The sequence below is a fragment of the Muntiacus reevesi genome, chromosome 16, assembly GCF_963930625.1.
Source record: "Muntiacus reevesi chromosome 16, mMunRee1.1, whole genome shotgun sequence".
Taxonomy (NCBI): Eukaryota; Metazoa; Chordata; class Mammalia; order Artiodactyla; family Cervidae; genus Muntiacus; species Muntiacus reevesi.
The window spans coordinates 18,673,811-18,687,184 of record NC_089264.1 but is presented as its reverse complement, the minus strand read 5'-3'; the positions used below and the strand labels follow the sequence as shown (position 1 = coordinate 18,687,184).

At 42.5% G+C, this 13,374-nt stretch overlaps 1 pseudogene; it reads right to left on the bottom strand.

The window, feature by feature from the left end:
• Window positions 1-368: 368 nt before the first annotated feature.
• On the bottom strand, window positions 369-1,077 carry LOC136148035 (proteasome activator complex subunit 2 pseudogene; annotated as a pseudogene).
• Window positions 1,078-13,374: the final 12,297 nt, after the last annotated feature.

Here is a 13,374-nt window from a genome sequence, read left to right as displayed (position 1 = left end):
CCCCTTATCCTCCTGCCTTCAGTTTTTCCCAGCATCAGGGTCTTTTCCAATGAGTCAGTTCTTCCCATCAGGTGACCAAAGTATTGGAGTTTCAGCTTCAGCATCAGTCCTTCCAATGAACACCCAGGACTGATCTCCTTTAAGATGGACTGGTTGGATCTCCATGCAGTCCAAGGGACTCTCAAGTGTCTTCTCCCACACCACAGTTCAAAAGCATCAATTCTTTGGCACTCAGCTTTCTTTATAGTCCAACTCTCACATCCATACATGACTACTGGAAAAACCATAGCCTTGACTAGATGGACCTTTGCTGGCAAAGTAATGTCTCTTTTTTTTTTTTAATCTACACAAAGTATAGGTCATTTATTTCCCTTCTAACCCCGGGCTCAGTACATAGATGGCTTCTCTTCATCCTTTGGGTTTACAATTTTCTCCAGGTTGCTGCTGATAATATGGTAAAGCTCAGCATAGAAGGCCCTCAGGTCCAGCACCATGGTTCTCAGCTCCCCATAGACTGCCTCGTCTCGTTTGTGCACCAGGGCACGATATGGAGATATGGGTCTCCTTAGAGGCCTTGGCCACAGCATCCCCACGTTCTGAGAAGTACTTGGAAATAGTTGTCTGGAAGCCTTCCACTTTGGTCTTGACTGCATTTACCCTCTCCAACACCTTTTCCTGGATTGCCACCCAAAAGTCATCTCCATCCTCAATTTTGGGGATCAGGTGCTAGATCCATGTGATCACCAGAATGCATTTTTCTTTGAGAGTCCAGACTTCTGGCTTAACCAGGGCAAGCAGGGCCAGAATCTTCTCATTCCCAGGGAGAAAGCCGCACTTAGGGACATCTTTCTTCTCCTGCTTATCTGTTTCCATTTCATCCTCCTTGGGTGGGGGGGTCTGGAATGGGGATGTCCAGTGGGGCCCGGAGAGAATTCAGGTCAGTCACATTGAAGGAGTCCTCCTCCTGGAAAAGGTTTTGCCTGAAGACATCCACCTGTTTGCGGGCTTCCCCCCTCAGGCGCACCCCACAAGGCTTGGCCATGCTGCTCCAGTTGCTGCTAGATCTCCAGTCCCCCAGTTCGCCGCCTGGGCTTTCGCTTTCACTCCCGACGTCCCTCTGCTTTTTAATATGCGGTCTCGGTTGGGCATAGCTTTTCTTCCAAGGACCAAGTGTCTTTTAATTTCATGGCTGCAGTCACCATCTGGAGCGATTTTTGAGCCCCCCAAAATAAAGTCTGTCACTGTTTCCATTGTTTCCCCATCTATTTGCCATGAAGTGATGGGACTGGATGTCCTGATAATTTTTGAATGTTGAGTTTTAAGCCAACTTTTTCACTCTCCTCTTTCACTTTCATCAAGAGGCTTTTTAGTTCCTCTTCACTTTCTGCCATAACGGTGGTGTCATCTGTACATCTGAGGTTATTGATATTTCTCCCGGCAATCTTGATTCCAGCTTGTGCTTCATCCAGCCCAGCTTTTCACATGATGTACCCTGCATAAAAGTTAAATAAGCAGGGTGACAATACCTTGACACCTTGACATACTCCTTTCCTGATTTGGAACCAGTCTGTTGTTCCATGTCCAGTTCTAACTGTGCCTATAGGTCTGACCTAACAGACCAGGTCACAGAAATCCCTGAGGAAGAATGGTTTACTGATGACAGTAGTTTCATTAAAGATGGAGTCAGGAGGGCAGGAAATGCTATGGTGAGCACTCATAGAGTCATAGCAGCAAAACCTTTGCCACCTAACAAACAGCCCAAAAGACTGAACTGATAGCTCTAACCTGAGCCTTAGGATTTAGGGGAAGGAAATATTGTAAACATATTCACAGACTAAAAATATCCTTTCCCCTTTTTACATGCCCACGCAGCTATCTAGCAAGAAGGAGACTGAAATGTAAGAAACTCTCCTATAAAATATGGGGTTGAGATTTTATATCTCATAGAAGCGGTTCAAAAACCAAAACAGGTAGCAGTCATTCACTGCTGCAGGCACCAGAGCTTCTCAAATTTCCCAAGGAAACAACAGGGCAAATTGAGAAGCAAAGAAAGCAGCTTTGATGCCCATAAACAAAGTGGCTTTAATCGCATCCCTTATCCCTTTTAACATTATACATGGTACTTGACTTCCAAAGAGCACTGGGCACAAGACAGAGAGGGAATTAGGGGAACAGATGGTTGGTGGCACATAGATCAGAAATTGCTCATACTTCTGACCAATGGAAATTTATCAAAGGGCTCCTGGAGACAGTTACTCAAGCCTGTGTCCTCCATACCACCCATAATCCACGGGGCAACGTCAAGCCTCCCCCTCTTGTTAACCAAGTCCAGCGACATGGACTTACCCAGGAGAAGACAAACAGATTTCACTCAGATGCCCTCTTTTCAGGGCTTCAAATACTGACTAGTCTTTATAGAAACCTTTGCTGAATGAATAGAGGCCTTCCCCACTAGAAAACAGAAGCAACTGAAGTGTCTAAGGTGCTCCTACAGGAAATTATTCCTAGATTTGGATTGCCCCGTCACCTTCAGAGTAATAATGCACCTTTGTTTGTAGTGAAGGTAACTCAACAGTTTTTGCAGCTGCTACCACCTCCATTCATCCTGGAAACCTCATTTCTCAGGAAAAGTGGATCAGGCTAATTGATTATACTCTAAAGAAGACCTTGTACAAACTCTGTTAGGAAATGCTAGAGTCATGGTATCGCCTGCTGCCAATAGTCCTCTTAAGGGTCAGGGAAGTTCCTAAAACAATGAGTAAGTTAAGCCCTTTCTAAATGACATATGGAAGACCATTCCTTACTCTGAATATGCTAGGTGATCCAGAAAACCAAGCTCATCTTAGATATACCGTAAACCTAGCGTTAGTTGCTCAGTCATGTCCAACTCTTTGTGACTCCATGAACTGTAGCCTGCCAGGCTCCTCTGTCCATGGAATTCTTTAGACAAGAATACTGGAGTGGGTAGTCATTTCCTTCGCCAGGGGACTTCCCAACCCAGGGATGGAACCCAGGTCTGCCTTGCAGGCAGACTCCCTTGCAGGCAGACTCTTTACCATCCAAGTCACTAGGGAAGCAGTGTATGCTAGGTGTCATAAACCTAGGCTAGATCCAAAAGCCTAAACAAGAATATGGCAACAGGACTTCACTTGTGACTCAGTGGTAAAAAAAAAATCTGCCTGCCAATGCAGGAGACACTGGTACAGTCCCTGATCTCGGAAGATCCCACAGGCCATGGAGCAACTAGGCCCACACATCCCTGTGCTCTAGAGCCTGGGAGCTGCAACTGCTGAAGCCCTCGCACCTTAGAGCCCCTGCTCCGCAACAAGAGAAGTCACTGTAATGAGAAGCCTGTGCACTGCAACTAGGGAAAAGCCCATGCAGCAGTGAAGATCCAATACAGCCAAAAATAAATAACTAAAATAAAAAAAATAAGAATATGGCAACAGAGTACAGCCCTCTCCAGATAACAGTTCCAGTGACTTGTTGTAAACTCTGAAGAGTGGATACTTTAAAAGACCTTGAAAAATGAGTCCCCTGGTGACCAGCTACTCCCAAAATGGAAAGGTCCTTCCCCAAGTCCTGCTGAGCACCCCTATGGTAGGCAAACTCCAGGGGTTCACCAGCTGGGTTCATCTGTCCAGGATTAAACCTGTCTCTACTGATATGTTACAGGAACCTGAAGACCCACATTTCAGCCCATCCTTGTGAATCCACTCCTTCCTCCAAGACTCCACAGGATCCAGAGGACCCAGGGCAGCATGAAAATCTCAGGTGGAAGAGTGAGCCACTATGAGACCTGAAGCTCCTACTCAAAAAGGCCCTAGGCCTAAAGTATCCATAGCCACAATCTTCCTTTTGCCTCTTGGTACTCCATTCCACGTACAGAGCCATTGATATGTTCCAGTAAATGATAACTATTGTCTTTTTTTTGCTCTCACCCTTGCTCTCAGAATTCACTGAACTTTTCTGCCCATGTTGGGTGATTTAAATATGATCCTGACTGGTGCTGCCATAAAGCTACTAATTGCCTTAGCTTTCCTATGACTATTTCCCTTATCCACGGGATAGACATACAACTCTCTGGTTTGCACTGCACAAACTTTCATTTCCTCCACTCAGTTGACAGAAGGCTGGATTTGTTCACTCCAAAGTCCATCATGCACCAGAACAACCCCCTTGCCTACCCTGTAAGGAATTTTAACCAAGTTCCTGATGGAAATTGCTCTTCTACCAGAGATCCAAAGGCTCAGAACAGTAATACACAGGGTCAGAATTGTTCATTTTCCTACTGAAGAAAATTCTAATGTCTCTTGCCTAAGTCTACCCTTAGCAATAGAAAGAGAAAATGAAGTCAAACTGGAAGGATGAAAATTGGCATTAACACACCCCACCACTTTATACTACTGCTGCTGCTAAGTTGCTTCAGTCGTGTCTGACTCTGTGAGACCCCATAGACGGCAGCCCACCAGGCTCCCCCGTCCCTGGGATTCTCCAGGCAAGAACAGTGGAGTGGGCTGCCATTTCCTTCTCCAATGCATGAAAGTGAAAAGTGAAAGTGAAGTCGCTCAGTTGTGTCTGACTCTTCGCGACCCCACGGACTGCAGCCCACCAGGCTCCTCCGTCCATGGGATTTTCCAGGCAAGAGTACTGGAGTGGGGTACCATTGCCTTCTCTGACACTTTATACTGTCCCCTCCTAAATCAGAATTCCAGTTACCTATGTGTGCTCAGAGTCTAACTTGCTACCCAAAGGAAGAAGGATCAACATTTAAGGAACAGGTATCAAGATGAAAGGGCTTCCAAGGCTGCTCCGTGGTAAAGAATCTGCCTGCCACGCAGGAGCTTTGGGTTTGATCACTGGGTCAGGAAGATCACCTGGAGAAGGAAATGGCAACCCGCTCCGGTATTCTTGGCTGGGAAATCCCATGGACAGAGGAGCCTGGGGGCTACAGTCCATGGGGTCACAGGAGAGTCAGACATGACTTAGCAACTGAACAATAATCAGGTTGGAGGACACTTTTCATAACAATAGAGTGGCTGGGCCTTGAAACCTTAAGCCCACTAGTCTGTATTGTATCCCACCAGGATATGTTTTCATATGCCAGGTGGGTAAGAAACCAAGGGCCACTAGTTGCCTATGCAATAACTCCACACCTACACAGTGTATGCCGGGAACCTTGATTACTCCTTTCTCAATTCACTCCTTAAATGAATCTAAGCACTGGGCAAGTTCATCAAAACCCTTTACTGGATTAATTTGAGATTTACCTGGTGCCATTCTAGACAGAGACACCTATTTCTTCAGGAAAACATTGTTACCGTAATGGGGAGTAGCTGTGCACCAACATGTCCTTCGAAACTTGTCTCTTACTCTTGCTGCCATAGCTAACAGTACCGCTAACTCTCTTATTAATTTACAGAAGTCTCTGGATTCACTGGCCAAAGCTGTACTTGACAACCATCTGACTCAGGATTATCTGTTGGCAGAAGGAGGGGCAGTATGTGCAGTTGCCAACACTTCCTGTTGTGCTTACATTAACACCTCTACCCAGGTAGAGATGGACATTGAGAAAAATTCAACAGCAAGCCAGCTGGCTTCAACAATTAGCCAGGAATCCTCAATACAGGCTGGAAAATTGAGAACTGGTTTTCTAACTTGTTCTTCTGGATCTTACAAGGTATTAAAAACTTTCTGATGGGAGGTTTCCATTTTCTTATAACCTTCCTCATTTCAGCCATTCTGATTTATGCTATATTTTGCCTAGTGCTTTGTTGTCTTCCATATTATTGCAAATCTGCAACTAAGACCTTTCAGTCCAACAAGGAGGCCTGAGACCAAGAGGTTCAGACTTTCCATTTTAGAAATAGATACTAAAATTTTAAGCCTGAGATGAACAAAGATATGCTGACCTTGTATAACCAGATTCCTACCCTCGCTTGAGTCTCTGATTATAATAGTCTTTTACTGGTCTTTAGTAAAAGACCCCTGCTTCTCTAATGTTTGTTTTCTCCAGGGCACCATAAGATAATGGTGATGCAGGGACTTCAGCCACTCCTCAAAGCAGATCCTGCCGAAACAATAGAAGTCACTCTTGGGCCCCTTAATGAGACAGGTTGAGAGCTCTGTGACCCCAGCTAGGGAGGGTCTAAGAGCCCCTTGCTTTGCTCTAGAAGCTACAGAAAACAGGCCTTTGCCCTTCATCTTCCCAATAAAGATTTGAGGTCTCTCAGTGGGTATTTGACACAGGAGGTAGACGGGCCTCACAAGGTAAAGCAATTAGAGATTAGTGCCCTGTGGACCCGGCTGCTCAGATGATGCTAGAGGTAAAGAACTTGCCTGTCAATGCAGAAGACACAGGTTCAATCCCTGGGGCAGGAAGCTACCCTGAAGCAGGGCATGGCAACCCACTTCAGTTTTCCCCAGTGTCCATGCCTGGAGAATCCCATGGACGAGGAACCTGGCAGGCTACAGTCAACAGGGTCACACAGAGTTGGACACAGCTTAAGTGACGTAGCATGGAGCACTCATACACCCCTGGGGACCTATACTCTAAGATGAGAATAGCAGGACAATTGAGAAAGGAGGCTGGGCTCTGCCCAGATAGAAGAGGCAACATAGGTCTCAAAGTCAGGAGACCTCACCAATTACACACACACACACAGAAAGGCTCCTTGGAGGTCAAAAGGCTCCTTGGAGGAGTGATGCTAAATGATGCCAACTACCCACAGGCCTCTTTTGTAGAATCTATCTTGGCTAAGAGATGTGTGCATACATGGGTGGATCCTGAGATATACCAACTATGGACTTAGAATCAGCAAATCAAAATGATTGGTCAAGGGAAAGCTGGAAGAAATAGCTCATAAAAGTAACTCAAACTACCACGAATGCACGACTCTGTGACTCTGAGTCTGCCCATGTGTCTATCCACGTGTACTATATGTACTCTTTTTCTCCTAATAAATACTTGTTTCACTATATTCCATCTTTGTGGAAATTGTTTTCTGCAAAGTTGAAGAACTAGGGTCTTGTCACTAGACCAGCTGGTCTAGTGGTTAGGATTCAGTGCTCTCACTTCCATGACCTGACATCAATCTTTGGCCAAGAACCAAAGCCCTGCTTTAAGTCACTGCAGGCCAAGACCATACGAGATCAAAACTATCTCTAGTGCAGATGTCATGATCCTACATATAGAAAATCACAATAAACCCACAAACAAGCTACTAGAGTTAGTAAACAAATTCAGCAAAGTTGCAAGCGGCAGAATTAACAACTCAGTTTTTCTTTGCATCAGCAATGAGCAATGTAAAAAGGAAATTAAGAAAACAATTTCATTCATAACATCCAAAAGAATAAAATAAGAATACATTTAGCCAAAGAGATGAAAGATTTGTACACAGAAAACTAAAAACACATTGTTAATAATGTGATGAAATAAAATTCATATTTTATGCCAAGGCAAGAGCAATTTAAACATGAAATTTTTCTTCTCCTATTTGGGCCTCCTCCTTTCTCTTTAGGGTATATTGTGCATTTGCATTAACCAGACATCCTTAGGAGATAACCTTCCTTTTTAATCTGCTAAGGGGCCATGATAACCCATGATCCACTGCTCATTCTATACATGTAGATCTGGACAACGTAAACTGTCAGCAATACATCATTTGACATACAACCCTTTGTCTCAGAAATTTGTATAATTGTGCTTTGACCTTTAACAGGTAGAATAGTTCTCAGAGCTTTCTGAAAGATTGTCACCCAGGTTGTAATCTTTGAATAAAATTTTCCCTTTCTTTCTTAGATCAACTATTGACTAATAATTATCTACCAATGTAAGAAGATTTTTATAAATAGAAAGAAATTCTGTATTTGTGGATTAAAAAACATTATCAAGATCTTAATACTACCAAAGTGATGTACATATTCATAACAATGCCTATCAAAATTCCAATGACCTTTTCTTGAAAAAGTTGGAATACCAATGTTCAAATTGACATGGAATTTCAAGGAACCCCAAATAGCCAAAATAATCTTGAATAAGAAGGACAAAATTGGAGGATTCACACTTCCCATTTTTAAAACTTACTGCAAAATTACAGTAATGAAAACTGTGGTACTGGAATAAAGACACACACATGGACCAATGGAAGAAAATTAAGAGTTCATAAATAAACCCATACATACAGTCAGTTGTTTTTGACCAGGGTTTTAAGAACATTCACTGGGGAAAGGACACCTACAAGTAGAGCTGGGACAAGAGGATATCCACGTGCAAAAGGATGACATTGCATCCATACCTCATATTACATATGAACATTAATTCAAAATTGATCGATGACCTAAATGTGAGAGCTGGAGAAAATATACAGGTACATTTTCATGACCTTCAGATTTGCAATGAATTCTTAGCTATGACACCAAAAGCCTGAGTAATAAAATAAAAAATGGGCACAATGAATATTATGAAAATTAAAACATTTTGTGCAAAGGACACAATTGAGAGTGAAAATACAACCCATCAAATGGGAGAAAATATTTGCAAACTGCATATCTCATAAGAGTCTAGTAAACAGAATATGTAAAGAATTTTCACAACTCACCAAAACAATCCAGTTTAAAGACGGTTAAAGAATTTGAATAGACATTTTTCAAAAAAAAAAGGTCTATACAATTGGTCAAAAAGCACATGAAAAAATACTCATCATAATTAGTCTTTTGGTGTTCCAAGATTCAATTTCCAATGTGTGTATATGTGGGTTGGTGGGGTGGGCGGGGGTTGTTTCCCACACACCAAACAATTTTTGGACACCAGCAGAGTTTTCAAGAATTCAGCTCGATTCTGATATTAAATATCCACATCATTTACCTGGAGACAGTAACAGGTTCCACAGGTTAAGAATTTCAGTGTCACAAGACTGCCACCCAAGTCCCCACTTCTGACCTCTGTTGCAAGCCCAGGCTGCTAACCTGTGCTTCTGACTGATCAGCTACAGATGAGAGACTTCTACAACCCTTCTTTGGGTTTGATTAATTTGCTAGAGTGGCTCACAGAATTTAGAGAAACATTTTATTAGATTACTGCTTGTTTTAAAGGGGATGTAACTCAGGAACAGCCGGATGCAGAAGGAAGGTGTGGGGAGGGGGTGGGGAGCTTCCACGCCCTTTCCTTCAGGTGTCATTCTCTCAGCACCAGGGCGGTGTTCACCAACAAAAACGCTTTCCAAACCCTGACCTTTTGTGGTTTGACAGAGCCTTCCTCAACAGGCATGACTGATGAAATCATTGGCAAGTGGTAATTGTTTCAACCCCCAGCCCCTCTCCCCTCCCCAGAGGTCAGGAGGTGGAACTGAAAGTTTCACCTTTTAATCACTTGGTTGGTTCTCCTGAGCACCACACCCATCCTTAGGTGGTGTCCAGAAGCCATCTCATAGCAAAAGAACATTTATTGCTCACCTCACTTCGGAAATTTCAAGAGTTTTAGAAGCTCTGCATCAGAAACAGGACAAAGACTGAATATATATATATTTATTATAAATCACAATATCACAATTCATCATTAGGGAAATACAAATTAAAACTAGTATGTGACATCACTTCCTACCCACAAAGTAGGTGATACTCAAGAAAATGGAAAGTGTTGGTGAGGATGTAGAGGAATTGAATATTGCTGGTCGGAATATAAAATGGTGCAAACACCTTGAGAAACTGCCAAACTGTTTCCCACAAAGTTAAACCATTAACCTGTGACCCAGAAGTTTCACTCCTAGGTCTCTGACCAAAGTTTTGAAAACAGGTACTTAAATACATGAATACAAATTTTCGTAGCAGCGCTATTCACAATCAGCAAAATGTAGAAATAACCATATGTCCATTAATAGATAAATAGATAAGCAAGTTATGGTGCATCAATTCACAGAATATTATTCAGTCACAAAATGGAATGAAGTCATGCCACATGCTGCAATGTGGATGAACCTCAAAAATACTATGCTGAATAAAAGGAGTCAGACACAAAGGTTGCATATTCTATTATTCCACTTATGTGAAATATCCAGAATAGATAAATCCACAGAAACAAAGTAAATTTGTGGTTGCCAGAGGGTGAATGGAGAGTAACTGCTTAATAGTAGGGGATTTATTTTGAGGGATTAAAATGTTTCAGAACCAACTGGAGGTCGTGTTTGCACAATACTTTGAGTGTAATAAATGCCACTGAATTGTTTACTTCAAAAATGGGTAATTTATGTCAGGGGTGTTTCACCTTACAAAATATTTTTTAATTTTTCAAATAATGTAGTAGAAAAAAAGAAAGAACAGTAAACAGATGAAACAACTAAAAAACAAAGAGCAAGCTGATAGATTTAAACGGAACTTTAATGGAAATCATGATGTGTGTAAATGGGCCTAAACACCCCATTTAAAGAGACTGTCAGGTTGGATTTTAAAAAAAGCAAGACAACGATATGCTGCTAGAAGAGCGCCCCAAAAAACACATTAAACAACTTTGGAGCACAGAATATATAAACTTGATAACCTGGTACAAAATGTCCCTTTGTCTAATAAATAGCAGGGGCTTCAGAATAAGAAAGTCGTAACTGAGGACATTTAAACATAAGTGAGGCAGCCATCCAGAAAGCTCACATTTTAGAAGACAAAGGAACATTCATGTATTAGGGACAGTAGACTACAAATGCTTTGCAGGAGTCCAGGATGAGGAAAGCTGAAAGCAGCTTGGAATTACAGCGCAAGTTAGTTCCAAGTTATCTGGGGTTAATTCACTTACAAGCCAAACACTGAGCCCTCATCATAACCTGGTCATTAAATTTTGAAGAGCATGGATTACTACTCTGTTGCATTGTTTCACATGGGTCTTCATTTTTCAGACCAAGCCCCGTCATCATTTCTGGATTTTCTCACAGTCTTTTCAGATCTGTTGAATCATCTAAAGTTGGGGTTCCCGTTTGGGGGCAGTTTGACCCTCAGGGGACACTTGGTGATGCCCACAAGCACGTTTAGTCGTATTATCCTGGGGATGCTATTGGTATCAAGTGTGTCGAGGCCAGATATGTTGGTACACAGCCTGTAAAGCCCAGGACAGGTCCGTACAACAAAGAATTATCTGTCTAAGACGGCAACATTGCCAAGGTTACAAAAGCCTGATTTAAATCAATGATTTCCAAAGAGTGGCCCCAACTGTGTAATCCCAGTGCAGGGACTATGTTAGAACTGCACATTCTTGGGCTTCATATCTGACCTGCAGAGTCTGGAACTCTGGTGGTGGGGCCCAGAAAACAGTGGTATTACAAGCGCCCCAACGGATTCGGATAGATGTTGGTTTGAGATTAAATTTCCTTTCTCTTTCTACTTTCCACCGACTTACCTAGAAGAGTGACTTACATGAGACTCACCTTCCACTACTTGACTCTGAAATTTAACTATTCTGTTAAAATTGCTTTTTCAAAACTACATGTTCTCTTGTACTTGGTCCCACTGTTCAACTCACATGCAGCATCACACCAGCAGCATTTGGCAATGGGGGTTGCCGTATCCACTTCTCTGAAATTTTCTTCTCCCTTGGGCTCCACAAAAGACGTTCCTACATTTCCAACCAGTTACTAGAAAAACCCAAGGGGCCCCAAACTTACAAAGTCCCAAACTGTATGAATTATAGTTTATTAATTTTCCTCCCCTTTTTTCTTTCCCCCAGACCTGCTCCCTGTTGCTAATTCCCCCTTTCTCTGCAAAAAAGCAGCATCTTATCAACCTTATTAATTCTTGAAATCTGCCACTTTTTTTTTAGCTTACATATTTTTTCTGTTTATTCAAATCATTGACAAATTCTAATCGTTCTGCTTCTGAACAGTTCTGAGTGTGTCCCCGCCCACACACACACGCACACAAAATGCAAAATATTTGAGATGACACTTTAAAATTTGAAGTTAAGAGAGAATGATTTAATTCACAAAGTATTTTAAACGATAGGTCAGTAGTACTGCTCAGTCCTTTCTCATGAACTAGTTTAGTCTTTTTGGCAGGCGACAGCCACAAATACAGATTTTTTTAAAGTTTTGTTCTTGTATGCACTTCTGCAAGCTCTTCCTAATATATTGTTCAATAAAGTGAGTAACACAAAATCTTAGGACATACCTTGGTTCCCGCAGGGTTGAACTCGTGGGCCACCCTAGGCGAAGAGCACGCACAGTCGACTGGCTGAGAGTAGGAAGCTTGGGATACTTTGGAATTAGAAAGGGACCAGTCTCTGCTACTTCTTCTTTAATAGAAATCAGAAGCATACCCATAGGCTGCAACTTTCAGCTTGTTAGTCAAAATATGGTCAGCAGACCAGTAGAACAAGCATCACCTGTGTGCTTTTAGAAACAGACTCAGGAGCCCACCTTAAACCTAATAAGCACAATCCCCAAGTAGCAAGAGCCCCTAGGTGACCTGTATGCCCATTTGGGTTTTCAAAGCACCACTTTAGAATATAAAAATTTTCTACAGACCTGAGCCTTTCCTAAATGTAAGCCCCTGTGCAACAAGCCTACCCAGCTGACCGTGTTTGAGAACAGTGGGTTCTCACAGTGTGGTCCTGGAACCAGCAGAATCAGCATCACTAGGGAATGGGCCAGAGATGCAGGTTCCTAGGCCCACCCCGAGGCTACCGAATCAAAATCCAAGGGCGGATGCCCAGCAGTCTGGGTTTCGGCAGCCCTGCATAGATTTCAATGCTAACTCTAGAGAATCACTGCCTTAGGGAGGACGGTTCTGGATCATAGTTGCCTGGAGAAGCTCCCTGCCTTCCCTAATAGCTTCACGAGTGCCTGCAAATGACAGCACAGCTGTAAGCACCAGCAAATACCTAAAACGTGGTTTAGGGCTAATTCATAATTAGGAGAACCTGAGTCAGTGCTGGTTCTCCGGCACTGTGAATAATAACATTTCAGGTATACACAGAAAAGTTACGATTTACAAAGCGCTTTCTGTGCTATTTAATCTTTACTGCAATACAAGGACATAAATATAACTGCCTCCTTCAACGGATAAGGAAACTAAGTGTGAGAAAGATTCGGTGACTTTTTAAAGGGCACGGGATGTGAAGGGGCAGAGCTAGTCTTGGAAGCCAATAGCAAATTGCAGAGAGAACTTCTACCAGCTATTTGGCAAGTTACACGGAGGAGGAGTCTCAGTGTGGCTGAAAGCGCCAAATTGTTTTTACCTTTTGGAAAACAAATTCCAGACACTCAGGTTAATGAAGAAATACACATAAAAATAAAATTCACAACTTTCTAATGGTTCAACAGCAAAAATATGAATATAGAGAGACAAAGCAATAAAGCAAATGAGGCAAAATCTTGATGTTTGTAAGAGTGTTAC